The 26,700-nt window shown below is 36.6% G+C and overlaps 1 long non-coding RNA gene and 1 pseudogene across 3 annotated transcripts in view; both read right to left on the bottom strand.

Annotated features, from left to right (window-relative positions):
• Nucleotides 1–26,700, bottom strand: part of LOC114311196 (large ribosomal subunit protein uL1c-like) — a 70,205-nt pseudogene that overhangs the window by 27,061 nt on the left and 16,444 nt on the right. The gene's annotated exons all lie outside the window — the stretch shown is intronic.
• LOC145820377 (uncharacterized) lies at nt 8,680–26,229 on the bottom strand. 2 transcript variants are annotated; one of them, XR_014361785.1, is made up of 4 exons: nt 26,091–26,229; nt 25,237–25,340; nt 23,607–23,777; nt 8,680–9,166 (listed from the first exon to the last, which is right to left on the bottom strand). It is a non-coding gene; the product is annotated as an uncharacterized LOC145820377 (long non-coding RNA). The 2 variants fall into 2 exon arrangements; XR_014361784.1 differs by lacking the exon at nt 8,680–9,166 and having other exon boundaries at nt 23,458–23,777.

Raw genomic sequence — 26,700 nt, 5'->3', positions numbered from 1 at the left:
ACAAAATAGAAACAAAAAAGTGGAGGACATCCCATGTGCAAATGAGGTATATAGAAGTACCAAAAAATAAATCTACAAGAATCCAAAAGATATAAAACCAATATAATTTACAAATAGACACATTTGCCCAAAAATTCAAGACAAGAATCCAACAAAGGGAAAGAACTCTTTGGACCAAAAGATAATAAAACTGTCCAAATTACTCTCATGAAACAATGCCTCATCTCCCTCAAAATTCTATTGTCTCTCACTCCACAAGCACCCCATGAGACATGAAGGAGCTAACTACCACAACCTCATATTCCGCCTTAGGCAACCCCTCTGCCAGCACCCAATCAACTCTATAGCAGATTCTTGGCATCATCACTGCCACCAACATGCCAATGTAAGATTAAATGATGAACATTTTTTCCGCATCCTTTTTACACCTACAACACTTTTTCAATGAACCCAGTGTAAATCTAACATAATCAAAATAATTACACCATTCACAGAAACCCTTCAGGAGCTTAATACCCATAGTATGTATATTTGTCATGGTCCTTTTGTCCTTGATAACTAGTTTTGTAATGCCATAACAAAACTGTGACCTAGTAATTGAAGTAGTGAGAAGAGAGTCTAGAGACACAACTCCCTTAAGGGTTTGTATCCAATGGAGGTTGGATAAATAATGTTTTTAAGTAGCATAGCTGCATAGGTACTGCAATAGATGAGCTCTATCCCTATCCAACATGTCAATACTGATACTTTCAAGAGAATAACCTTTCTCAAACTGCGGGTAGCCGGTTGGGTTGGGTTGGGTTGGGTTAGGGTGGGTTGGTGGATTGGTGGGTAAATTGCACATCCCTAATTGCAGGTTTATTCTTCTGTCCTTCTTCATTTTTCTTCTTCCTACATCACTACTCAATTTGTATTGAGAATGAATTCAAGTATTACTAACTTATTAAGATTTAGCATGTCTTCCTTTAAAGGATGAAGGATTGGGACTTAGGAAACTGAGGTTTTTGAACAAAGCTTTTTAGAAAAATGGCTAGGGAGATATGCTGAGGTAGATAAGGGTAGTGTAGAATAAGGATCATACTGTGAGGGCTAATAAAATTTGTACAAGCCTTTTGGGGTGAAATTATGGAAGAATTAAAGGAATGGCTTCCACATGTCCAAAGGCACGCAACAGAGTGTTACCTGAGTCTTTCTCGGAGTCAGAACAATGTTTCTTGTCCGGACGCCACTGATGAATTCACCTTTATTGCCCTGAATGGCACCCCTTTTCCGCAGTCCAGCCTTCGGTTCCCCAATTCCTCTCCGACGAGACCGCTTTTTAGCTCTCGGACTAGTGAGAATAACTGGTGAATTTCTCCTCTTGCGACGTTGTGCAGTTGGGCGAGAGAATCTACGTGTTGGTTGTGCCCTCCTAGCTTTGCCCCCGTGCTGCAAACAGACCCACCATCGAAGCCACCGATCCCTACGGCGCTTTCGTTGTATTACGGGAGTTGTCGAATTTAAGTTTAATCTTGTGGATCATTATAATATTAGTGTGGTGTGGAGTGGTGCTGCAAATTGGAAGTTAGTGGCATGGCATTGGTTTCAAGGAATGAGAGTGGTTTGAGTTAATTTTTTCATTAGGAGTACCACATTATAGTTAGGAAGTGTGACGAGTTCTATGTGAACTTAAAATAGTATTGTGATAGCTTTTGGGTAAATTAAATTTTGGAATAAGATCATTTCAGTGGATATGGAGATGTTACGTGAATTGTTAGTTAAATCCTAGAGTGTAATGTGGTTAACAATTGTGTAGGATAGAGTAGATATGTAAGGCTAATGTAAAGATTGTTTCGGCTGCGTAATAAATATTGTGACTTAAAGTTTTCAAGTAGTGTGGTTGGTGTGATTGTACTATATTTCAGGAGTGTAGGTATCTCTTATTGTTCGAGGTGAAGCAGCTGGGGCTAAGGTGATTTGTGAATTTTGATTTGTGTGAAGTAATTCAGAAAAGAATGTAATTGTGCTAGGTGATGAATGGAAGTTCTTATGAGATGAAATATTTCAAGTCATTATCGATTAAATATTTCAAGTCACTATTTGTGCAAAAGTTTTAAAGAATGACTGAGACAATGGTAGCCAAGAGGCACTATTGCCAATTGAAGAGCAAAAAGGCAACAAGTGTCACATTCGAGAAATTATCAAATAGCTTCACTCTATATGTGACGTGGTGTGTCCTTGCAATTGTATCGAGTCATGTAATTAATGTTTTTTACTTTTTCTCTTATGTTTTAGACAAAGTGATTAGGTGTTCTCTTGTTATAATATAGGTATACAGCGACATGGTAGAACGGACCTGCCAAATAACTTCTCGTTCGGTGGGTAGCACAACGAATGAAATTTATTACCAAAAATCACAACAGTTGGGTAAAAGTAAAATGGTTGGGTAACAAGCTGTGCATATTAAAAAAGGTCAGACCATTTCGCTGTTGGGCTCCAACGGTGTTGTTGGGCTCGTGGGTCCACCACGGGTCTTGTTTTGAAAATCAAAATCGTTCAATGTGTAGAGCTCATTGAGTACTTTATTCCTATAAAAAATTACGTTGATCAGATATCGATAGTTATTTAATCGGATCAGATTTTTGTCAACAATTTATTTTGAAAATTATATTTACCATTGGCAGAAATCTAAACCAATCAAGTAGCTATCGATATCCGATCAACGTGATCTTTTACAAGAATAAAGTACTCGACGAGCTTCACATATTAAATTGTTCGAATCATTAAAACATGACCCATAATGGGCCCCCACAAGCCTAACAACACGTTCCAGTTAGATCTAGGAATGGAGAGAAGCCTGGCCCTATGAAAAAATAGAAAACATTCGTAAGTCTTCACTTTAAAGTAGTTTAGTGAAAAAAATTAGAAGTAAATTTTTTTTTTCATCAACCCATAACATTCTTATATTTCTGATAATGAAAAATAATGTGTTTTTGAAGTTCAATCAAAATAAATATTTAAGATTAAAACACTAATCTTAATTTTAAGAGAAAAAACCAAAAAAGAATAATGAATCACCCACCTCATTAATTTTAAGAGAAAATTTTTCTCTTACAGTTTGTTTGGATTGAAATTTGGGGTACTTGCGTATAGGTCCTAATAAGTGGACTTATTGTCTAATAGATCTTATGAAAAAAATTTATCATAAAAAAAGTCACTAATGGTAAGTTTTACCCACAATTTATAAAAATCATGACAAAAAAAAGTCACTAATTGTCAATTTTTAGTGACATATATAAAAAATTGTCACAAAAAATTATTTTTAGCGACAATTTTATCAAGACTTATTTTCAGTGGGACTTGATGGGAATTAAGTCCAACTATTAGGACCTATTAGTAGTTTACCCTTGAAATTTTTGCTAAAAGAAAAAATAGAAAAAAATAGTTCTTGTTAGTTTGTTGGATGAATAAAGCAATAAAAAATGTGAGGAAAAAAAAAATGAAATTACTTAACAGTGGAGTAGAGAAAAAATTACAAAAATATAGAGGATATAAGTGATTTTGTGGTGGAGTACAAGTAAAAAATTTCATATTTGTGTGATTTGTTTTTTATGTCCAACTGATAAATAATTCTCCCCCCCCCCCCCCCAAAAAAAAAAAAGAAAAAGAAAAAGAAAAATAGTGACAAACAAAAAAAAGTTTAAACTCATGTTTTGATTGTCTTTAAAAGTGGTGAAATTTGGTAAGGGGAAAAAAAAAATTTAAACTCATCTTTTAATTGTTTTGGTTGGTGTGGTTGTACTATAATTTGTGAGTGTAGAAGCAGTTGAGGTTAAGGTGATTTGTGTGAAGTAATTCAAGAAAGAATGTAATTGTGCTAAGTGATGAATAGATATTCTTATGAGATGAAATATTTCAAGTCATTATCTGTGTAAAAGTTTTGAAGGTGGATTGTGGCAGTGGTGGTCAAGAGACACTATTGCCAATTGAAGAGCAGAAAGGCAGCAAGTGTCTCATCCAAGAAATTATCAAATAGGTTCACTTTATATGTGACGGGGTGTGTCCTTACAATTGTATTGAGTCATGTAATTAATGTTTTTTACTTTTTCTTCTATGTTTTAGACAAAATGATTAGGTATTCTCTTGTTAAAATACAGGCATACGACGACAAGGTATGATGAACCTACTAGATAACTTTTCATTATGTGAGCAGCACAACAAACGGAATTTATCACCAAAAATCCCAACAATTGGGTAAAAGTGAAACGGTTGGGTACTAGGTTCTGTAGATTACAAATGGTCATGTAAGAGGAGGTTGGTGTTTGATAGTGTGGGGGCATTTTGGAGTATGAAAAAATAGAAAACATTTGTAAGTCTTATAAAAATTTTAAAGTTCAATCAAAATAAATAAATTAAGATTAAAACACTAATCTTAATTTTAAGAGAAAACCAAAAAATGATAATGAATCACTCACCTCATTAATTTTAAGAGAAAATTTCTCTCTTACAGTTTGATTGGACTGAAATTTTTGCTAAAAAAAAAATAGAAAAAAGAAAAAAAGAGTTCTCTCATTAGTTTGTTGGATGATTAAATTGATAAAAAATGTGAGGGAAAAACAAAGGAAGGGGGGGGGGGGGCAATTACTTAATAGCGGAGTAGAGAAAAAAATTACAACAAGTGATTTTGTGGTGGGGTGCAAGTGAAAAGTTGTGAGGTGCAAGTCTCACTTGCATCCCTCCATGTTTGTGTGATTTATTTTTTTTCTATCAACAGATAAGTAATTCCTCTCCCAAAAAAATTAAAATAAAATAGAATAGTGACAAACAAAAAAATTTAAACCCATGTTTTGATTCTCTTTAAAAGTAGTGAGATTTGATAAAAAATCAAAATTACTTTTTATAAATTTTATAAATTAAATTGTTAATTTGAATTCAATAAAGAAAAAGAAAAAGAAAATAGAAAACATACATGTCCACTTTTATTGTTGTTTGTCCAAATAAAATAGTATTTTCACCTAGAAAGAAACTATAATTTTATAAGAAAAAATATTCAGACTCACAATTTAAGTCGTATAATTTTACTTACAATGACATTAGAGGTTATGTATTAATTTTTGATTTGTCAGAAACTTAATTATGTAATGCTCAACTTCCTTATCATATCGTTATCGGTGAAAGATAAGTTAGCGTTTACTAATATCTACGGTTTTGTATATGTTTATAAAAAAATTATAAACTAGCTTTTGTTTATTTTTTTAAAAAATAAAAATTGCAAACATATTTGATTTAAACAAAATGTTTAAAAAAATTTAAAAACAAAAACTCAAAAACATATTTGTTATTTTAATGCATAAAATGTTTATTTTATTTTTTAATTATTTATGATAATGAAAATCATACAAATCATAAAATTATAATAAATATCCAAAATATAAATATATTAATACAGTACCAATCATAGATGAATTTAAAAGTTAGACATATATAATTAAGTTCTGTATTCCATGCACATGAAACTTAATTGATCATAATTTAATTATAAAACAAAAAAAGTATAATAATGATAACAAAGTGAATATATGTTATACATAAATACAAACCACAATTATTTGTTCTTAAAATATTATTGTGTTTCATTGAGTTATATTTTCTGTGAGAAAATTTGTTGAGTTTTTGAGCAAAAATTGTAAAAGGGTTTTCATACCCTTCTTATTATTTTTGTAAAATAGAGAGTTTTTGTGAGTGATTTTTGGGGATAAAATCACTTGAGTTGGGTGTGACTAGGTACCAGAGTCAAAACTAGTAGGGGTATTTTTGTGAGTGATTTTGGGATAAAACCACTTACTTAGGTGTAACTAGGCACCGGATTCTAAACTAATCGAAGTTATCGAGATTGGTTACTTCTTGTAAATGTTCACTAGCGCTTGCGAAGCTAGGGGTGTATTACTATTTGAAAAATAATGGAGAAATGAAGATACTTAGGGAGTGGATGTAGGCCTGGGTTAAGCTGAATCACTATAAATCGCTGAGTTTGCTTTCTCTTCCCTTTGCTTATTTTATTTAATTACTCTATTTTATATTGTTGAGCATTTTTATTTATTTATTATTTGGGTTAATTTTTAATTTAGCAATTTATTTAGAAACTCAATTCATCCCCTCTATTGGATTGTCTTCTAGGTAACAATTGATATTAGAGCAAGGGCTCTATTATTTTTGGATTTAACAGTCTTAGAGCTGATCAATGGCAACCATTATAAGAACCCAAACTATTGATGGTCGTTCCAACCCTCCATATTTTCCTGGTAGTGATTACAACCATTAGAAAAATAGAATGATGATGTATATTCAAGGGACAGACTAGATGGTGTTAAAGAGTATTAAAAATGATCTAATTATTCCTTTGCTGCCATATAGTAAGTGTCCTATAAGTTTGATGTAATTAAATCAAATTCTCTTTCAATAATATTGAAATGATTGAAATTAATGCAGATGATTTGTGGACATATGGTAAATAAGAGTAGAATATATATTTTAATGTAAAAGCATTGACATTTTTCTTTTTTCATCCATGAACCTAACAAATTATTAATAAAAATGGAGCCAATTTTTAGGTAAATTAAAATCTTAACAAAGTTCAATATAATTATGTCAAATTTATAGAAGTCAAGTTAGAGTTTTACAAAATCTCTGTCCAGGAGTAGATTTCTTTTTAAGCTTTCGTAGTCTAACTATACATAGTAATTAGCTTTCTTATATGGAAGTAAATTTACAACCATAATTTTAATGTATGAGAAATAAATGGGCTAGACAATTGCATTAAGAATTCCCCTGCTAAAATGACTTCTTTCTCAAGTGTGGTGAAACTTGAATTCTCTCTTAAACAAGGACTAGTTGCTTCCTCCTCGCTAGTTTTTTGTTTTCTTTTTTTGTTTTTGTTTTTGTTTTTTCTTTTTTTTTTTTTTTTTTTTTGGTTGCTATATCCTCTCTGTTGGAACATAAAACAATTAATGCTGCCTTGCCTTGATGTGATTGCAAGAACACTTGGCACCTGCTAGTTATATCAAAATCCCGATTGCGAGTAGAATGCTTTACTTGAGTTTAGGAGATTTTTAAATAAGTTGGTCCAAGGCATGTCATTTTTCAAATCATATGTCCTCAAATCTTCTTATTGTTGATTGTCCAGAATGAAAGCTAGTTTTTTCCTGCTTACATCTATCATTGGGACATCTCAATTTTAATCAAGAATCTGGTTCTGAGCCATAGACTCTGACTGCCTAAAGTTGGGATGGGTGCATGCATCTGAAGGTTTTTACTCTCCCTACTTCAGGGGAGATTTTAGTGCTCTAAGTTAGATAATGCAATTAATACATGTTCTAAATTAGATTAGTGTCCCCTTTTGGTTGTTGGCCTATAGTTTCAGCTATAGACTCATGCTCATGCTTAGCAGGAAAGGACAAAATAAATAAAATAATTCATATTTTTGTGAATAGTTTTTTGTACTTATAACTTTTTTCTCCATTTTTATATTTTTTAAATTTTAGAAGAAACTAGAAAGGGGCCTAATTTTTCAGATTTAATGAAACAATGAATTGTACGGCTAGTTTTCTAAATAGGTTAACTTCATGATCGTGTAATGACAAAAATGATTTATCATCGCATTCATTTACCCCTTTACTTCACTTTCTATGCGTATTAATTCAATAAATGTCATATATTTTAGATAGAACCCATCACTTTTAAAAAAATGATAGAACCTATCAAGCCATATGAGAAGTCACATAAGAAATGAAAAAAATTAGCGAAATATTTAAGTGATATATAACAGTCCTCCATCCACAATTATTTAACTTCATGGAATTTGGAGTTCCCTCCTGTCTGAAATTAAGTAATAATTTTAGATGACTAAAATTTCTGCAAAGACAAGGCAGTTCACATAACACTGAAAAAGCTAGCCTTTTATGAATATGATAATTTCAACTTTCAATTACCAAATGAGACCAATTGGGGGGAAAAAAAACGAAAAAACAAAATTGTGGATGCTATGTTTTTTAGTTATTCCTCAAGAGGATGACTGCATAAATGCCTCAAACATAATTTGTTTTGAGTTTGCATATGACAATGATATCACTATAAGTTAATGCTCTTCAACAGCACATTACAACCCACAAATACAAAGGTTTTGAAGCTAGATTTTCAGAGATCAATTTCAACTCAAAAGACAATTAGACCAAAAATATATATATTGCAAACTTTCAATGCAACATCCAAAAATGTTTTATCTTGTTCCGTGTGGTGCACATGCATGTAAAAAAAAAAATACAGTTCCAGTGCAGAAGCCTCCTCCCACTATGAGGTCTGCCAGCACATTCGTAAACTATTTAAAAGGCTATTTTGCTTATAATACAGTCATAATTTGTAAACTTCTGGATGAATAAAGAAATTTTGTACATTCCAGTTTCAAGGATTTCAAAAGAAATTGGCAACTTCCTGCATAGCACATCAGAATCTTGGTATTGGTGGCGGCTCATATGCGCCTGTGAGAATAGAGCAAATATTTTTTTTGGAAGAACTTGTACAAATGCAGAGAGATCTAAATAACTAATTTGAAGGATTTACCGATCAAACTCATGGTTTCTACAATGTTACATGTCGTGATGCTATGAAATGTGAAAGAAGGTCCACAAAGTCTATGCCAATTGAAACTGAAAAGAGACACAACCAGAGTTGGATAAACACCACATGTCACAACAGTATACAAACTAGAAATTTACTTTTACAATTTACATGGAAAAGAGAAAACCCAAGTCTCAATGGCATTATCTATCTTGCTCAGACTCTGAATGAGCTGCTTGAAAAAGAAACTAAAGGTGATATAATAGAGGGTAAAATTAGTATTGAAATAAACGTGAAGCATTAGAATTAAAAAAATAAAAAAAATAAAAATTTACACTATTTTGATGGCTCTCAATTAACCATGAAAATCAAAAAAGCCTTTCCGAACAATGCAAAGCAGAGCCATGAATGACATACACACAGGCAATCGAGCCAAATGCCTCATAGTGGCTGCCAAGACAGCAACTAGTTAAGTTTCTCGATGATGCTGAGCTCCAAAACTTTGGATGATTTTTGTGAGTTTCCTTCCTTCATGTTTGTAACCTTTTGAAAGTCAATTCTCAAAACCTGGCCACTGATATATGGGGAACATTAGTAACAAAAATGAGCCACAAAACCAACTAGAAAAGCTTTTACACTATGGACTCACAGACTTTATAAGAGCTATGTATAGACATTAGCTGAGAGTCCACACGAGATAGATAACTCATTTATTTGGATTTTTTAACCAATCAAGTGTAAGATTTTTAATCTTAACTAATCCAACTAACTCGATTTTTAGGTACTATTTCTGTAGAAGAAAGTTTGTCTGATAATTAAGTGGTTCATTTCAGTTTACTGAAGATGAAAAATTACCTTGTTAAGGATTGTGTTCAATTCCTACTATCATACATCAGTTTTGGTTTAGAATTTTCATTCCACTACAGTAGCTTAACAAGTGTAACCAAACACGGGAATAAGAATGGTTGTTCCATTTCCATGTCATTCAATGTTAGAAACCAACCAGCAGAGTGAGGATGAGTATTTCATTCCACGCCATCTTGCATTCCATTCACACTCTCATCCATCTTCCAATTTGAATCAGTCCTTTTCATCATCCAAAGCTGAATTACCATTAACACCACTAAGAACAAAGAGAACCGAGCAGATCCTTATCGAGGGAAAACTTGAAAATCCACAGTTGGCTAACCTAGCAAATCACAAAAGTCCTTCACCTTTTAAAGAGAAGTGTAGGCCTCTGACTTCTGCCATCTTTAAGATTAAATCAACAACTGTATAGCAAGGGATATTTCAATATCCTTTTACCTGAGTTGTAACTTTCTCTTTAATTAACTACAAGACATTTTCCCAAGAAGCTAAACCATTATTGAAGATAAGGTTATTTCTGGTTTTCCAAATGGTCCAAAAAATTGTCATGGATGATTATAGCCTCCCTAAGAGCTTTTTGACATTCTTGAATTTTATTCCAAACCACCAATCAAGTAAGACACTAACTGATGAAAAACAAAATCATTCCATTCCCCACCAAGACAAACTGTTAGTAATGGGCGCCCATGTGGCATGACCATTAAATTTGAATTTGAATCCTTATCCAAATAGGTTTTGAATTTGAAATCAAACCTATTTAGGATAACCACTCAAGAAACAGATGTTATCAGTTTTAAACTGATATGGATAGATATTATAATATAATATATATCTGTTATATGGTTATGGGTAATCCAAGAGAGAAACAACGTTGAGTCTGTTTTCTACCCATATTCTGACTCTCTCCCAAAAACACAACGATCAAGTCTTTGACACTGTGGTTGGTGTGGGTGATATTCAATCTGTGATATCACTCCACTGCTGGGTTGATTCATCAAGAAGTTCCCTGGAAGCACGTGATTTATCCAAGAAGGTTCTATCATTGAAGAAGGTATGATTAATTATTTATTTTATCCGCTGCATATTCTGTGTCAATAGTTTACATTGGTATCAGAGCATGTTAATGGATATTTTCGTGTTTTCCTCATGTGTATACTTTTATATGTATATGTATATATTATACACATGAATATTTGTAGAAATTTTTTTTTCAGATTAGGAGCATAAAAATATTTTTTTTATGTTCATTAATGTCTTTTTTCATACAATAAATAGTTTTATTTTGAAAAAAGGAGTCCGGCAGTACAAAAATCGGACCAGAAAACACCCTGGAAGGCGGCGCGTGGTCTGCACGCGCCACCTAACGCCGTGGGCCGTTTCCACGCGCCTCCACGCGCCAGCTGCTCAACCGACGCGCTTGCACGCGCGCGTCAGCGGCGCAGCCGCGCGCGCCCTCCGCGCCACGCACGCGCGCCGTGCTCTGAGCCGCGGGCTGAGCCGCGCGCTGAGCCGCGAGCCGAGCCGCGCGCTGAGCCATGAGCCGAGCCGAGCGCTGAGCCGCGAGCCGAGCCGCGCGCCGAGCCGCGATCTGGGCCGCATGCTGAGCCGCACCGTTTTCCTCGGCTGGCTTGGCTGCTGGCGATTAGGCACTGTTTGTTTTGTTTTTAATTCTGAACTGCGTTAAATGGTCATAATTAATTCATTACATATTTGTTTTATGCGTGGCTTATACTGTTAGACTCAGAATTAATTTTTCTACATTCTGTAAAATTTTGAAAATTTTCAGAAAATATAAATTATTTTTCCTGTATTAATAATTCATTTTTTATGCTTTAAAATGATTCTGGTATTGCATAAATAATTTTCTGGGGCTGAAATATTTATTGTAGACTTCTGAAAGGTTTTATTATTTACTGGTAATATTGTCTCATTTTATCAGTTTCTGGATTTTTTATTTCTAATTTTATGTGTATTTATTAGTCATTTAAAATTCCAGAATATTTCAGAAAAATTTCAGAATATTTCAGAACAATGTACATTTTAATTATGGCATAATCTGAATATTGTTTCTGTTTACTAGTTTCTGGATTTTTTATTTCTAATTTTATGTGTGTTTAATTAGTTATTTAAAATTCCAGAAAATTTCAGAAAATTTCAGAAAATTTCAAAAATGATGTACACTTTAATTATGGCATAATCTGCATATTAAATACAACTTTTTTTTTTGTTTTTTTAATATGTTGCAATTAAAGGAGCATGATTATTTATTTATTTATTTATTTGAATTCCATCATTAAATAAATATAGCATGAGTTGTTTGCAAATTTATATTGAGATGCTATTGTATGGAATTTATCATGCTTTGTATATGCCATAAATAGTGGGAGATTGTTTGATTATTTTTTGCGCATGGAATGAAATTAAATTTTGATAATTATCACTAGAGGCGCAAGAGATGATTACGAGCATAGCAAATTTTCGATCTTGAGACATGTGTAAAATTATCATTATTTAATTTAGATTCTTTTTTGCTGCAAAATATTTGGTTTTGTGTTGCTATCATTAATATCCCCTGCGCATTTATTTACTCTGTATGTAGAAATGGCTGCTAAGACTGTGGTGGCAGACTTAACTAAGGGAGAGAAATTGGATGGCGACAATTATGACATATGGCGCCGTAAGATCCAATACCTCCTCAATGAGCAAGAGGTGTTGACCACACTTGAACAAGTGATGGTTGAGCCAGAGCAGGGCAATACAGCTCAACATCGTCGTGATCTTGAAGCCTTTCAGACTTGGCGTAACAAAGATCGGTGTGCGCGCTTTACTATGTTAAGCAGCATGCACAACGACTTGATTAGTGAGTTTGAGCATTGCCCGACTGCATTTGAGATGTGGGAAGCTCTCAAGCAAAAGTTTGGTATTACCTCTTTGGCAAAGCTACGTGGGCTGACTATGAAGTTTGACTCATATCAGAAAAGGGCGCATCACTCGATGAAGCAGCATTTGAGAGTCATGTCAGCCATGATACGTGAGCTTGCGGCTGCTGGGCATAATTTGACTCAAGAGCAGCAAGTACAGGCTGTGATACGCTCTCTACCAAATTCTTGGGAGCAGATGAAGCAGAACATGATGCATAATGAGAGTGTGAAAACATTCGAAGACATATCGCGTCATTTGGAGCTAGAGGCTGAGCGCCTTGAGACGGCTAAGTCTGATGGTTCTGCTATGGTGGTTGAGTCAAGCTCACGTAGGACTTCTCAGTTCAAACGTGGAAAAGCAAAAGGTGCCCCTAAAAAGCAAGCAGCGGCTGCGCTTAAGCCCAATGGCGCTAGAAATTTCAAGCGTAGGGGCAAGAGAGGTGGTAAGAAGGCAAAGGCTAAGATGACATGTTTTAACTGTAACAAAGAAGGACACTTCGCTCGGGATTGCCCTGAGCAGAAGAAGGTACTCCCTTACTTAATTTCTCGCATTCAATGCTTTGTGTCTAGTCAAGCATTAATTGCTCATTCTCTTCATTTTTGGGTTGTAGACTCCGGAGCAACAGACCACATCGCGAGGGACAGAGTAGGGTTCGTTGAGTATCGCCGAGTACCTGCTGGGAGCAGAAAAGTTTACATGGGGAACGAGTCCAGTGTGGAGGTGCTTGGCATTGGCACATTCAAGCTGGAAATGCGACGAGGGCGCACCTTGTATCTTCATGATGTTCTTTATGCTCCGGATATTCGGCGAAACTTAGTTTCAGTTATTAGCATGATGAGCCTTGGTTTTAGCTTTTGTTTTGAGAATAATGGTGTTAGCATTTATTTGGGAACAATTTTTTATGGTTTTGGTTATCTTTCAGATGGTTTTTTAGTTTTGGATGTGGATGATTCTAGTATTAATAAAAATGCCAATGGCTCTATTTCTAATATTGCATCTTTTTGTGATAATGATTCTATGAGATGGCATGCTAGATTAGGCCACATAGGGCAAGACAGGATGACTAGATTGGCTAGAGAAGGTCTTTTAGGCCCACTCGCTAGAGTCACTTTGCCTACTTGTGAGCACTGTCTTGCTGGAAAGGCAACAAGAAAACCATTTGGGAAAGCCATAAGGGCATCTATCCCATTGCAACTTATTCATTCTGATATATGTGGACCAATGAATGTGAGGGCAAGGCATGGAGCCCCTTATTTCATCACATTTATAGATGATTGCACACGTTTTGGTCATGTCTATCTGATTTCTCACAAGTCAGAAGCATTGGATTGCTTTAGACGGTATGTTAATGAGGTTGAGAATCAGTTAGACAAGAGCATTAAAGCTCTAAGGACTGACCGAGGACGTGAGTATCTATCTGAGCAATTTAAAGTGCTCTGTGAGGAAAAAGGAGTTATCAGGCAATTGACAATTCCTAGGACTCCGCAACAAAATGGTGTAGCGGAGAGAAGGAATCGCACATTGCTTGACATGGTTAGATCAATGATGGCGCAAGCTAATCTTCCAATTTCTTATTGGGGAGATGCTTTGTTGACTGCTGCCTACGTCCTTAACCGTGTGCCCTCCAAATCAGTTCCTTCCACCCCATATGAGATGTGGACTGGCAAAAAGCCTGATTTGGGCAATTTGCGACCTTGGGGTTCGGCAGCTTACATACACAACGCTTCTCATAAGTTTGGGAAGTTGGGCCCTAGAGGAAAGAAGTGTATCTTCATTCGCTATAGTGAGCATTCTAAGGGCTATGTGTTTGTTGGGGAGCATCCGGATGGAAGTGTGACTGAAATTGAGTCGCGAGATGTGGATTTCCTAGAGGAGGATTTCCCTAGCAGAGGTGAGGTAACTAGAGAAGTAGAATTCTACGAGATGGAGGATCTACTTGAAGGCGCACCTAGTAGCTTAGTAGAGAATGAGGAAATAATTCCTCAAGCTCCTAGGGACAGTGGGAGCGATCTACTTACCCATGGATTAGATCCAATAGATGAGGATTCTCAACTACGTAGAACCAAACGTGGAGCTATACCCCGTCGTCGTTTTGAGATTGAAGGGGAAGCATTCATGATTGCTCCGAGTGATGAGATGGAGCCTAAGAATCTCAAAGAGGCTCTCTCATCCCCTGCTAGTAAAGAATGGAGTACTGCAATGGAAGAAGAAATAGAGTCTATGAAGAAAAATCATGTCTGGGACTTGGTTGATTTGCCGCTAGGGCGCAATACTATTGGGAACAAATGGGTTCTCAAAATCAAGCGCAAGGCGGATGGTTCCATAGAAAGGTATAAGGCTCGCCTAGTGGCGAAAGGTTACACCCAACGAGAGGGTGTGGACTATGAGGAAACTTTTTCACCAGTTGTAAGGTTTGCCTCTATTCGCCTAATCCTGGCCATAGTAGCTCAGTTGGACTTAGAGCTATATCAGATGGACGTTAAAACTGCATTTCTCAATGGAGAATTGGATGAAGAGATCTATATGGATCAACCAGAAGGCTTTGTGGCAGTAGGTCAGGAGCGCAAAGTTTGCAAGCTTCAACGATCTATTTATGGCTTAAAGCAATCATCCAGACAGTGGAATCTGAGATTTCATCAAGCCATTGTTTCAAATGGGTTTACAATGATTGATGAAGATCACTGTGTGTACGTTAAGCGGTCCAAGGACATTTTTCTGATATTGTCATTATATGTAGATGACATATTATTGGCTGGAAATGACAAGGAGATGATTGTCGCCACTAAAATGTGGTTGTTCTCTACATTTGAAATGAAGGACATGGGTGAGGCGAGCTATGTGCTCGGTGTTAAGATCCTCAGGGATCGCTCTAGGAGACTTCTTGGTTTGTCTCAAGAGACTTACATTAAGACTATTCTAGAGCGGTTCCAGATGCAGAGCTGCAAACCCATTGACACTCCTGTTGCAAAAGGCGAGAGCCTAAGCCTTGATATGGGTCCTAAGACTCAAGAAGAAAATGAAAAGATGGCCCGTGTTCCCTATGCAAATGCTGTTGGAAGCTTGATGTATGCTATGATGTGTACACGTCCTGACATTTGTTATGCAGTCGGATTGGTGAGTCGTTACCAATCCAACCCAGGACCAGCTCATTGGAAAGCAGTTAAGAGGATATTACGATATCTTAGAGGAACTGCAGATTACACACTTTGCTACCAGAGTTCAGATCTACATCTAGTTGGCTATTGTGATGCTGACTGGGGAGGAGACCTAGATGAGCGTAAGTCTACTTCAGGATATGCTTTCATGCTTAGCGATGGTGCTATTTCTTGGAGCAGTAAGAAGCAATCCAGCATCGCCTTATCGACCATGGAGGCTGAGTTTGTGGCTTGTTCATCTGCCGTTCAGGAAGCCGTGTGGTTGAGGAGATTCCTTCAGCATTTGGATGTTGTCACACACACTTCAGACCCTGTGACTATCCATTGTGACAGCATGGCTGCACTCGCTTACGCTAAGGATCCTAAATACCATGGCAGAACCAAACACATTGATGTGAGGTTCAACTTTATCAGAGATATTTTGGCGCAGAAAGAAGTGATCCTGGAGCACATCCCTACGAGTCGCATGGTTGCGGACCCTTTGACTAAGCCCATTGCTAGAGATGTTTATCTTACTCATGTTAGGGCTTTAGGACTACGTAGGTGGTGATATTTTTTTATGTGTATTTAGTTGAACTCTTTTTTTGGGGATATTTATGCCATTAGTATTCATACTTGTTTCTATCACACATTTATGTTTACTACTTTTAGTAATGGTTTGTGAATTAGCATACACAAAACAATTAAATTGATGTTAGCAGGCAAGATTGGCTCACTCACACGAGCAATCGCCCTTAGCGCTGGGTAGCGAGTAAGGATGAGACTAGAAGCTAAAATTATCCACTAGCTATGTCGCCTTGGTTGGAGCCAAGATGAGGCCTTGTTAGAGACCGACCATGGATATGAGAGTACCCACTTTTCCATGATATGTCTGTTATGGATAGCCAGATGCGAGATCTCATTTGATGCCTGAGAGGCGAGCAAATAGAGAATTCGAGTTAGACGCTAGGAAGCGACTCGTGCGCTTAAGAGCGACTAGACTAAGATCTGTATGGTGTGTGAGTTTAACATCACTCTTTGGAAGAGTAACTCCACTATAACATGCATTCATACTGCATGTGCTTATCGACCCGTTAGCGAGGTGAAAGAATGGATCCCTGCTTCTTCACCGTGTGAGTCCTAAAAGTCATTTTTTCCTAAATGACTTTACTTTGTGCCTTTTGTGACCTTTGACTATGTCATAAGATGAGGAGTTGATGTTCAGCTACTTTGGTATGTTGCCTGCGGTCATGTATGATTCGGCTTTAAGGGACATTACTGGGAAAGCGGTCAATTTCAAATTGAATGATATGAGGGTAAAGAGAAGATCATCTAGTTCTACATCTCTGCTCTATATTCACTGTCGACAACTCACATCGCTCTTTATAGGATGCTGATTGGGTGTGAATATAATGCGGGACCTAGGAGAGTCAAACATGCTCTTTGAGGGATTAGAGATGTTTTTGGACTGATGTAGCTAGATGGGTCTGGGTACATGAGACACTATTTCTGTTCTTTTTGGGTTGATGTCAGCACAGTGTCATGCCAACTCATGTGCGAGTGGGAGATGTTAGTAATGGGCGCCCATGTGGCATGACCATTAAATTTGAATTTGAATCCTTATCCAAATAGGTTTTGAATTTGAAATCAAACCTATTTAGGATAACCACTCAAGAAACAGATGTTATCAGTTTTAAACTGATATGGATAGATATTATAATATAATATATATCTGTTATATGGTTATGGGTAATCCAAGAGAGAAACAACGTTGAGTCTGTTTTCTACCCATATTCTGACTCTCTCCCAAAAACACAACGATCAAGTCTTTGACACTGTGGTTGGTGTGGGTGATATTCAATCTGTGATATCACTCCACTGCTGGGTTGATTCATCAAGAAGTTCCCTGGAAGCACGTGATTTATCCAAGAAGGTTCTATCATTGAAGAAGGTATGATTAATTATTTATTTTATCCGCTGCATATTCTGTGTCAATAGTTTACACATCACCCCAAATTTTCCAAGATCATCTACAGGATAACTCATTCGCACAAATATTAACAGAGCCTAGAACAGGATTCATCCAGAGAATTCATTTTAATCAAAAGATCACAAATGGTAATCCTTTTGCGCCGGACTAGCCAAGCAAAAACAACAATTCCAAAGGGGGCAATGCTTTTCCACAAACTCTATTGTAGGAATAATACAACATTGAGATGAGGTAAATAGGTTTTGTAAAGATTTTAGTGAGAAGTTAGCTGATGGATCCACTCTCAAAATTAATTGATCCATTGATTGGCATTAACCTGATCAACCTGTGGCAGCATTTGCAACAGCCTATGATGGTCTTTCTCCTCCTCCCATACCAAGAAAATCTTCCTATATGACATACTCATAATGATGAAATCATTAATGAGACCATCTTTGTTACATCAGACACCCATTTATCAAACACAGAGAAATCACATTCCATTTCCCAATTTTAGTAGCACATTATTGGGGACATGATCAAAAAAAATAAAAAATAAAAAAATAACTGCATTATCCCCTAAGAAATGAAATATCCCATCTCTTGTTGTCCCAATTTATCTTTTCACAAATCATTCTTTTCCAAAGGGGATTTGGCTCAGATGCAAACCTGCACCACCACTTAATCAAGAGAGCTTCATTCTTAATTTTTAGATTAGAACTACCCAGAACCATAAATCTATGTAACGAATCTTTCATCATATGAGATTACGCTCGCTGTAATTATAGTCACAGGGTTAGTATTCAATGTTTACTGGATCAATTTGTTTTGACAGAAAGACTCACGTTAAACTTATAGTAGGCAAGGCTGAGGAGGCTGTTGAAAGATTATGAAGTATTCTCTAGTTTCCTTTGCCATTACAGGCACAGAATTACTAATTTATATAGTAACTTTGTTCATATGATTTGAGTTTAGAAGGTGAAATCTTTTCACCCTTCTCTTTTAGAAAAAAAATTCTCAAGGTGGACATCCCCTCGGCAGATTTTGTAAGTCTTAAATACTTCAATCTTTAGTTTGCCCCATCACTTACTCACTCACTCTCTCTCTGTGATGATCGGTTTTGCTATACGTCTCTTCATTTTCGTTTTCATTGGAATTGTTGTGCCCGGATGTCTTTTCTCTAATTCTCATCCTTGTTTATTTCGGGTTGGCTTTTCTTTTGTTTCGGAGGGTGCGCAGCCGAGTCCGGAGTGCCCGGGAGCGAAGCGGGGAAATTCTGGGCTGCTGGGCCAGGGCTGCACGTGCGGGGCCCTAGGCCACACGTGTGGGGTGGGGCCGCACGTGCGGTGAGGGTTGAACTTCAGAGGGTTACACACTACTTGAAAGGCAGGTGCGGAATGAGGTGCGGAGGGACCACCGCACGTGCGGGGTTGAGAGCCGCACGTGCGGGGAGTAGGCTCTGCACGTGCGGGGGCACGTGCCGCACGTGCGGGGCGCGAGCAGTCTGAAAACCCTATTTTTTTTCCTCTTTTAGGCTGAATGTTTATCACATTTTGACATTTCTCTCTCTCTCTAAAATTCATTTTTCTCCTCCTCTCTAAAAACCCTCATCAAACACTAAAACTCTTTGATTTTCCTTGCAATCCCTTGGGTATAGAGTCACCTCTCCTCATAAATCTTGGAGATCAAGAGCTAGAGCTTCAACTTGTGTGGTGGAAATCAAAATCTCTCATCTTTTGATTCTAGGGTTTCTCCTCTCAATCTTCTCCAAAACCTTGAGGTAGGGATTTCTTGAGTTATATATACATGTTTTGCTATATTGATGTTGATTTAAATGTTTTCTTGAAGTTCTTATGTTGATTTTTTGTTTGAGATTTAAAATGTAGAGAGTTTTAAAAAGTGGGTTTAAATCTCAACCCTTTTGTTAATCCTAGAGGGTTTCCTTTTCATTTGACTCAAGAAAGATGATTTTGGTTGGGTTTCACCATGAAATGGGGAAATGTTGGGGTTTTTTTTTTTTTTTTTGATGAAAAACCCTAGAAATTGGGAATTTTGGAAAGTATGGAAATGCCTATGGAACTCTTTCTTTTCTTGTGTTAAGACGATAAATGAGTGTAGGTTTTCATGATGTGGTTTAGCAAAAATGGAAATCTTATTAATATATGAAAATGGTGAAGTTGTTTTAAAACTATTGTTAAATGCATGGACATGTATGGTTGTGAGATGACAAGTTGTTGTGTACCTTGGGTCATCAGAAATGGGAATCTTGGAAATTTATGTTTGAAAACATTGTATATAGTCTTGAAGGGATTAAATCGTTAAAGATTATGTATAATGAGAACACATTGCTATGTGTTGGTAGCTTTGGTTGTGTACATGGTTAATTGTGAAATGAGATTAGATGGAAGGAAGTGGAGAAATGTTGTAAGGCATTTGTTATTACATAATATTCATACAATTTATTATCATCACTCTTATTATGCATCTTGAACTGGGTTGGAAACGTTACATTGAGAAAAAAATATTTAAATGAGAACAATTTTAATGTTATGGGGTAAATACGTTGGTAAGTCCGGTTAAGAGGTGTAGATGAATTTGATAAGTTGGCCTGAGTGTCCGGGGTGAAAGATCGAAAACAAGGAGGTACCACTTTCCTTCCGGTTAGCAACCGGTAAAGTGGGGTTATTGGTAGTGCTTATTGAGCCTACTTGCAGACCCCAACCTAAGGATTACCAGTGTCGTATTTACCACCCCTATTGATTTTAAAATTGAAAGTTTCGAAAATTGTTGAGATTGCAAACTGTAATGAAACATGGTACTTTTCAAGAAGAGCATAAATGAAATTTTCTTTCAAGTGGCATTGCATGACATTGGCATTTGCATTTAACATTGAGAGTGTAACAACCCTCACTTTGTCCTAGTCATGCTTGCATGCATTTACATGATTTTGTCTTGTTAAGTTGCATTTGCAGACCTTGATTTGTTTTGCCCAAGTGCTGCTTGTATGCTCTGTTCCTTGCTTGGTGTGTAGAGCCGAGGTCATCTTATGCCTAGGTCACACCTTTGAACCTCTTACACCTAGGACCATCTTGGAACCACTATGGTTGACCTCCACCTTCACCCCAGCATATTGGCCGAGATGTCATCATCTAGGCCGAGGTGTGCATCACCTAGGCCGAGATGTATATCATCTAAGCCGAGATGTTACCATCTAGGCATCCTAGATCTTTGACCCTTGCACCTAGCGATCTTGTTCCTGGACTGGTGTGACCTACACCGAGGTGTGGCACATCTAGGCCAAGGTGTGGCACAGCTAGGCCAAGTGTTGTCCTTCCTAGCCGAGATCATTGAGGGCTTACTTGCCGAAGCCTTGTCCTAATCCGAGGTCCTTACCTGTCGGAGTGCGCATGCCACCTTACTTGTCATACACTTGTCTTGTCATTCTGTCACCTTTTGAGGAGATCCAATCCGGTAGCGCCACGTGTCCCAGCAGAGGGTTAAGCCAGCCGGCAGAGTTAGAAAACATATCATTACCATACCTTTGCTTGTAGAGAGAGAGAAGCTCTAGGAAGAGGAGAAAGGAGTTCTTGAGAGAGAGGTAGATTTCCAAGCTTGATCCTTAGAGTTTGAACCGTTAGATTCGTGTTTTGAGGTTAGAATCTTGATCTACTCTTACTGTTCTTTATGTTCATCCAGCTGCATTGCATGATCTAGCATGATTCATGAGCCACACATTGATTTAAAGTTTGGTTTTAGAAAGAGAAAATGTTGTTCTTGTGTTCTTAAAGAAAAGCCTTGTTTTGATCCGAAAGTTTACATCAAGATCCATGTTTTTGTGTTTATTTTCATAAGATTTTCAAGTATGGTTTTCGAACTCATCTCATGAAATCTCAGATTTTGAATAAACAAGTTATGATTTTGGCATTCATATTCTTCATGTTCATATTCTTCACGTTCTTCAAGGAAGCCCAGATTTTCCAGACTTCATTCCCCTAGATGTGGTCATCGGGATCACACCTCGGCCGAGAGGTGTGGGACCTCGGCCAAGACCTGGTTGGTACCCAGCATGTTTTCCCGATATGAGAAACAGTGTTTTAACTCCCAGCACGTGTCTTGCTTTGTCTTGACTTAGTTTTGAAAGAAATGGCACGATCATTTACACTCATGCAAAGCTTGTTTTAGGAATGCATTTCATATCCATCTTTGAGCATCTCTTCTTGTCTTCTTGAAATGCATTCAATGGAATTTATTATGTAGGCCTTGGATCCTTGCTTGTAATCCCCACACCCGAAGAGCTATGTGAGTGGTATTTTTAATAAAACTATGTTATAAAGTTTTGATAAAGCTTTGCTTGGTTTTGGAAAAGTGTTTGTTCAAGTATGAATGATTATCCCTAGTTTTGTATCAAGTATTATCTTATTTTGATGACATTCTTGGAAGGTCCTTAATGCCAGGGGACTATAATGAAACTAGTATCCTTGTTTGAGATATCTCCCTTGCCACCGACGGCCTTGTGCGGGTGGGTTTGTCTAGTCGATTCCGGGTCGATTATTCCCTTGTTTTGTCAGGAATGTCATCCCTTGTATTATATTGATGTTAGTAAGCATCCCTTGAAGCTTTGAAAGACTCGATACATGAACTTGGTTCATCCCTTGATTTTGTACAAGCTATGATATGTATTGTTTTGATAAAGATCTCGGGTATCATTCATTAAAACCTTTATTACTTATATCATTCACTAAGTATCCAAGCTCACCCTCTCCTTATATATATGTAGGTGACGAGCAAGAAGGCGGTGACGCCTAGATGTGTTTTGCATGATGTTTTGGATTCACACTTTTGGTAGCATCTTGAAGATTATGCTTCTTGGCTTTGTATTTCATGTCTTTTGTATATGTCGGCTTGAGAAGCCTTTTGATCAAGATGTAATATTTGTACTTTATTTTATTTGTACCCAAGTTGTGAAACCTTGTTAAGATGTATGTCATTTCATTGATCTATGCACAGCTCTTATGGACTACTTAGATTTAAATATATTGCTTCAGCACATGTAAGCCCCATATGTATACTCTGATTGTGTGTGATTCCTTGTAAGTTGGCCTCTGGTAATCTCGGATTATTGGCCATCACGGCACCATTCTACTAGGGGTGGAATGGGATCGTGACAGAGAGTTTGCATAACTGCATATACTTTGTAATAATTCTCTACTAGGCTTTGTGCTCACCCCTATGGGATTTGATGCAGGTAAAGGTGTGGTGATTCCGTCCGGTTGAGGGCGTGAATATATTTTGTGAAGAGTAGATTGCTCTTTTATTTTGTTGTAAATTTTTGTAAGCCAAGGGCTAAACATGTATGGATCCGAGAGACCATTTTGTGTAACCGGGCTATTGCCTTGGAAGATGTAAGCCCTTAAGGGCATTTTAAGTACTTGGGACTAGATGCATCACATGCTATAGATTCATGTGTTTTTCATACCATTGAATGTGTAACCGCATGTGAAACTTTTGTAGAAGCTCATTCATTAATCATGTAAAAATGGAAGGTTTATTGTCATTATTAAGTGAATGTTACTTGAGGTGGTTGGTTTATGTTGAATTATTTCGGGGCGTTACACTCTCTATTGCTGCAAAGTGTGAAAATATGCTGATTGCAACCGAAGCCAAACAATACGAATCAAATTTCAACACTCAGATTATTTGATGAACAAAACATCATTTTTTTTGGGTAAGTCAATATATACCAAAGATCAAAAGTAAATACATTGTACAAGGAGCATACATAGACAACACAAACAAGGATGGGAATCATCTAAGCAAGCAAAAGAGGAGGACAATACCATTTAGTCAATCTAGGACCTCATTTACATCTGATATATATGTACAACAGATACAACATACAGACCATGAGAAGAGAGCAATAGCTACACAGAAAGGCTAGAAAGCCAAAGCAACAACAACAGTAGCATCAACATAAAACCAGTCAATTTACGACTGAGCTTTTATATGTGACACATGCACAAAAGCAAATAGAGTTTGATAAAAGAAGCGGCACGACCAGAACCAAGGAAACAACAACAACAATACAGAATCATCAAGCCACTTCATATCTAGATTCATCAAACCTTCTTTCAATCTTCAACAAGATGCAACATTTCTTTAAATCAGATGCAACATTTACTTCACCGGACACAGCAGAAAATGATTGAAAGAGTTGATACCATCCTTCGGAAGCTCTTTTGGTTTCCAAAGGATAGCAGTAGTTGGGGCAAAGCAGATAAATGAACGTATTGAACCTGTAAATGAAAACGACAACAACAATGACAGAATTATTATTATTATTTTATTTTATTTTTGGTGATAAATGCAATGACAAACAAATATTTGACAAGCATCTACTGAAAATTAAACCACATGAAACCTAAATAACGTTTAGTTGGCATAGATGACATTTCCACCTTGAACAATTTTTACTAAAATCTAAAAACACCACAGGGAAAATAATAATAATAATAATAATAATAATAATAATAAATAAAATAAAAGAGTGGTTTAGCAACAAACTTATGGTGAATTATGATAGCACTAAAATAAATAGTCTATTGACTCTTTGACGGGAAGGAACAAGCATTTCATCATAAAACTACTATTTGCATAAGCTTCTAGTAATGCAGAAATGAGAGCAAGACTAACCATATACCAAAAGAAGTTATTATATGTCACTAAAAGATATAGAGATACACAGTGCCTAAACATGGTGATATCAAATATGAACAATGGAGTCTGTGTAAGCAACTAAGCATATAGCCATATCCGTAACTTATGGTAAAATTTGTAATTTCTTCGATAGTCATGATGAGAAGACACAATCTCTAACCAAACCAAATCTCTATCAAATGAAATACAGGAAAAACTTAAAAGTAAAACCATGTTACATGCTTTGCTGTGTTCAATTTTTCAAAATAAGCTTACAATTTTCATCATTTGGTTAGCCATAAAGATGAGTCTTCAATTACATAGTACATATGTTAAGTTAAACATAATTAATTACCAGCTTAAATTTATCGAAATTTTGAGAAATAAATGTGAACAATGGCCAAAATCATTGCATCACATTGATATATACCTGCTATTTGAAAGGAACGGTGTGTTCAATAGGTCAATTCTTGATAGACTCTCAGGATATATAATGGATAAACTGGCTCATTTACTTCATGTGAAGAATTCTTATTAATGAAAGCCATATAAAGGAGGTGTGAGGTAGGACTACAAAAAATAAACATTGTTACAAAAGCAAACAAACACTTTGTACAACCAACACAATGAAACAATATTTGTGCAATCCATAATTCGATTCTTTTTTCATTTGAAAAAAATTGTTTTAGTTGTACATGCATAACCACAAGTATGCCCAATATAGTGGCATGTGTGTGATGCAAGCAGAAGGTGCTGCACTTCACATATTTCAATGTTGATTTAAGAGTAGAGTTTGAAGTAGAATCCATTTCAAAAGCTACACATACAAAAGAGAACATGCTCGTCACCTTTTAGACTTCAATGAACAAAATGAAAATCATGTTACAAACCATTATTTGATGAGTCTACCAAATAAATGAGGTCAGGAATTTAAATACTTAACAAACCTCACTCATGTTCTACTTCATCAGTTCAAAATCGTAAGTGGAGAAACAATTTTACAAAAATAAAAGAAAGAAAGAATATTTGAGAAACAGAGTCAGATTTGATAATGCTTACATTGAGCTTTGGAAGAGAGGAAAGAAAGAAATAGAACTTCAAAATTAAAGAAGCCTTAAACCACACTGTCATCCATAGACATCACCACTTAAGCAGAAAAATTGCTGAAAATTGAAAAGTAATTGGGTTAGTGACTGCCACAAAATGGAGACCAAACAACATATGTAGACGAAGCAAAAAGACATCAATGATTCATGGTGAAAATACATAAATTCTAGGTAAGTAATCGATGCTCCAACCCAAAAATTAAAAAAGAAAAAGAAATATATGGTTGATTATTGTGATTGGGCATGTGATCCTAATTATGTATGGGTTGTTAAAGTGAAAACAAATTACCATTCTGCAATATGATTTTTATTTTTATTTTTTTATCAGAAAACAAAAAGAGTTTATGAATAATAATGTGAATCATTACAATCAATAAATAAACATGGGGAAGGGATAATAAAGAATAGAAAAAAACAAGTAGCTTACAAAACCACCTTAAATTCCGAACATAGACCCAAAATCCCTCTATGAAGAAGAATACAGTGGTTGGTTGGCAATAGGAATGGCAACGGGGCGAGGCCAAGGATCACACTCCCTGTCCCCGGTCCTGATCCCCGACAAGAAACTTGTCACCATCCCCGCCCCCTAGCGGGGATCGGGTTTCCCCAACCCCAAAAATTCCCCTCCCAAATCTATTTCAACATCATTAACAACTTTCAACATCAACAAAATCATCAAGAACATCATCAACAAAATCATCAAGTGGTGACAAAATTATCATCAACAACAAAATCATCATCAACACTGTGTGTATCAACTACCAAAAAAAAAAAAGGACAAATAGAGACACGCACACACACACGTACATGTATACATACACATCAACACAGATCTGAGTGTGCATCATCAACACAAATCTGAGATCTGTGTGTCATCAAACAGATATGAGATCGGTGATGGTGACTGCAACGAACGACGGAGGAAATCAGGGGCAATGGACGACAGAGGTGGACGGCGGTGACTGTGATGAACAACGGAGGAGGACGGCGGTGCGAGACGACAGAGGCGGTGGCGCTGAGGAGAAGGAGAGTTGCGAGAGTGAGAGAGAGAGACTCTGAGTAAGTGAGATGGAGAGAGAGATGAGAGACGGTGAGGAAGAGAGAGATCAAAGACTGTGAGGAAGAGAGAGAAACAGTACGTAGAAAGTATATATATATCACGTCGGGGACAAACAAGGCTAGGGCCTTGGCTTGGACACTTATCACCGTCCCCGGCCCAAAATTGATCGGGGATTAATTTTTGAATACCATCCCTGTCCCGTCGGGGGTATTTTTGAGGAAAAAACCATTCAATTTGGGATCGAGGGATCGGGTCCCTGTTGGGCCAGTTTCAAATTGCCATGCCAACTTGGCAAGAGACCAACAGTGAGAACACTTGAAATGGAATTCTCTTGTTTTTCAATAATATATATATATA

This window comes from Camellia sinensis, chromosome 2 (assembly GCF_055761805.1).
Source record: "Camellia sinensis isolate YWXY chromosome 2, ASM5576180v1, whole genome shotgun sequence".
In the NCBI taxonomy this organism is placed as follows: Eukaryota; Viridiplantae; Streptophyta; class Magnoliopsida; order Ericales; family Theaceae; genus Camellia; species Camellia sinensis.
This window is presented reverse-complemented; position numbering and strand designations above follow the sequence as displayed.